The sequence below is a fragment of the Sander lucioperca genome, chromosome 23 (assembly GCF_008315115.2).
Source record: "Sander lucioperca isolate FBNREF2018 chromosome 23, SLUC_FBN_1.2, whole genome shotgun sequence".
NCBI classification, from domain to species: Eukaryota; Metazoa; Chordata; class Actinopteri; order Perciformes; family Percidae; genus Sander; species Sander lucioperca.
Genome location: NC_050195.1, coordinates 12,288,747 through 12,292,294, shown reverse-complemented (window position 1 = coordinate 12,292,294; position 3,548 = coordinate 12,288,747). Strand labels below are relative to the sequence as shown.

General features: G+C 38.4%; 1 long non-coding RNA gene across 1 annotated transcript; it reads left to right on the top strand.

Moving 5' to 3' along the window:
- Positions 1–776: 776 nt before the first annotated feature.
- Positions 777–1,860, top strand: LOC116050740. The gene is made up of 3 exons (XR_004896528.1): positions 777–1,144; positions 1,506–1,570; positions 1,816–1,860. It is a non-coding gene; the product is annotated as an uncharacterized LOC116050740 (long non-coding RNA).
- The last annotated feature ends 1,688 nt before the right edge of the window (positions 1,861–3,548 follow it).

Here is a 3,548-nt window from a genome sequence, read left to right as displayed (position 1 = left end):
GAGGGGAACGTAATTAATTGGGAGACAGTTTGGGATATTTCCCTCTGTTTCAAGAACCCACATCACCAGCAGATCCACTTCAACATATGCCATAGGAATATTGGACTCCTCAAAAGAGATACGTCTCTAAAGTCATTCCTATTCCCTATTGCATGTTCTGTCAACCTGAATAAACTGGAACTTTCCTGCACATGGTCTGGGAGTGTGAACAGGTGCATGAGTTTTGGAATAAAACAACATCAATAATATCTGCTGTGATAGAATGTCGAGTTCCTACTGACCCGATTGTTTTGTTACTTAATGACGACTCTAAATTACATCTGCTTGGGAGACAGAAGAAAATTTGGCTAGCCGGCTCAACCGCAACCAAGACAATGATAGCTCAGCGCTGGCTTCCCCCCCCCACTCGCTTTGTATAAAACTGTGGTTGGCGTACTTCCTGGACATAGTTATGCTCAAGCTCCCTACAGCAAGGATTAACAAAGCCAGGTCATCGACTATAGACCTATGGAAAAACACAGCAGCACAAGGATCAGTCCTAATGACCACAACACCACAACAATTAAAAGGAGAGCGACTAGGCAAGGTGTGATTTTTGTTTTTGTTTTTTGTGTATATTGGTTTGTTTTGCTTTCCTCAAGACCGCAGAGGGTGGGGGGTGGGAGAGGGGTTTGCTTCTTGTTCGAGTGCATTTATTTGTTCTGTATGCTGTATGTTAAAAATATAAAAATAATAAACAATTGATGAACAATTTCAATGAGCTTCAATGTTGTTTTTGTTATTTTCCCTCAGGATCTAGGCGTTTTCGCACACCTCAGCGTGGAGTTCAAATGCCATCACAGTCCGGGAGCAGAAGCTTATTCCCCATGTCTCAAGCTAGTACGTCCATGGTCAATATTTATTATTGTATCATTCTTTAATAATCATAAGGTAAGATTTATAAAGTACGTGACACAAAAATAAATGAATGTATTTTCTTCCACAGAATACCAGAAGTGCTTGGAAAGCTTGTTGAACTTCTAGATGAGATAAAAAGAGTCGGGAGGCACTATGAGCCCTTGAATTCTGCTGTCTATGTTGCTAGGCTAGAAACCGAAGAAGAGTTTGCTCAAGAAGAGGCACGTCTGTCCTCTGGGAACAAAGGGTATGATTTATACAGAAATTGGACTAGACTATGTCAATTAGACTAGACCCCCAAGTCTCGAAAAAGTCTAAATGATCTATATTGTACAAAAATATGCTTTTCTCCTGCATCAGTTAACATGCACAGCTTTATAGAACGTGTAACTGAGGGACACACTGCTCGAAATTTTTGAAGGCATATTGTCATGCCTTTGTATAGAGGTATGCTTTTGTCCCATAATATTTAGCATGGACTCAAAATGTATGGATGAGTCAACATGACCAGTTCCCATTTAAGCTTAATCTGGCAACAGTCAGTATATTCACCAACACAAAGGGTTGATTCATAATGTATTGAGTGGCTTTTCATGTGTCATGTACAGGTGTCCCAGCTCTCAAAGGTGGGAGGGAGGAACAATAAAGACTGTGTCCATAAAGTGATGGACAGGTATTAAACAACATGACATCATGTCACATGCTCAGAATATAATGTTATGTAATGTATAATGCAATTATGCAGTTACATTTTTACTCATTGCCTGCTCTGTTTGCCCTCCTCTTAGCACTTAGAAAAGCAAAAATGCAGAAAGAGATGATTCATTACGAATAATGCAAGCATAAAGGAGAATTTTTAGAATTTTGGCTTGGACCTCACCCTTCGATTTTGTTTCTATTTTCTGCATGGATTATCAGGCTCTTCACCAAGAGCCTAATGGCTTCTTTCAACGTGAAGGGTCGTAAAAGGTAACTGCCTTTTTCATGTTTATGTATATATCTAATTTAGCTTACCAATTGTATTTCTTTTGGGAAGGTATGCAAATCCATGCAATTGTTAATTGATTAAATGTAAATACAATGTGTAGTAGGAGCTTTAATGATGTAAGACGTGGTTTATTCATGCACCATCTAATATATTTTCTTTTGCAGCTGCAGTAATGCAGTGGAGTAAAAAAAAAAAGTCGAAATCAGGGCTGCCATGGCTGAGACACTTAAACATGCTCCCGGGAGAGCTGGAGGTCACAAAGGAATTTAGAATTGCACGTGAACATTTGTATTGTAAATCTTATTTTCTGATCAAAGTTATTTAAAGTGCTCATATTATGCTTTTTGGCTTTTCCCCTTTCCTTTATTGTGTTACATACTTTTTTGTGCATGTTATAGGTTTACAAAGTGAAAAAGCCCAAAGTCCACCCCAAAGGGACTTACCATCTCCAACAGAAAACACTGTTCACAAACTGCTCCAAACAGCTCTATTGTAGTCCAGCCTTTACTTCAGAGACAAACGTGGTCACTTTGTAACACACGTTATAATGCTCGCCTAGCTGCTAGCGTGGCATGCCCTCATACTCTGTTTCTGACTGGCTAGTAGTCCTTACCTAGGTACTGTCAGGGCACGCCCTCATACTCTGCAACTGACTAGCTAGCAGTACTTACAGAACAGAAGTGAGATGTCTCACTCTGTAGCTAAAACAGAGCGCTCAACACGCAGGGTGAAAAGAGGAGCTGCAGCAATGTGCAATACAACAAAAATATGGTGTTTTCTGAAAATTAAACTACATAAACCTATTCTGGTACAACCTCTAAATACAATTATGAACCTGAAAATGAGCATAATATGAGCACTTTAAAGCTTTACTTAGTGAACTTCCAAATGTTAATCTTGTTCTTGTGTATGTGTTTTGTGTTGACTTCAATTGGTTGTCAAATAGTTGTTTTGAAATAGTTCTAACGTGTCAACCTTTTCTACTGTAGTTATTGCTTTTGGAATGTGAAATCTTTGTGTAGGTTACTGGACCTGTTTATTGCACTATATTTTAATTAAAATGTGCTGTTTTATAAGTTAGTATAATAAAGCTATTCTAAGTGAACTTTTTAAAGCTTTTTGTTTCATTGAAATGTTAATCTAAAATGTTAGTTGGCATGTTAATGTCTTGTGACTTGAGAACTGACAATTGAAAAGTTGGACAAATTTGATGTTGAAGATTTACGTCTAGTCAACGTCTAATAGATGACTTTTTGCTAGCTGGGATGTCCTGTTAAGCGGGTGTGCTACATGAATATGTTGCTACGTGTTTAGCATGCCCATGTATGGTGTTTGCTGTGAGTTACATCACCGCCCCGAGAGGTTAACTCTGGTTGAAGCAGCCTATTGACTAGTTTAATGTTCTCTGCAGAGATGTACATTGTAGTGTCATCGGCATAGATTTTCATGCCTGCATTAAAAAATGCATATGGCATATAATTTACAAAGATAGAATAAAGAAGAGGACCCAGGCAACTTCCTTGTGGAATACTGCAAGTCTCCATGTTTGAGATGGTGCCGTTAAACATCACACATTGTTGTATATCAAACAAGTAACTTTTCATCCAATCAATCGTCTCTGAATCTATAAGCAGATAGCTTTATGAGTCGTAGCTCATGATCT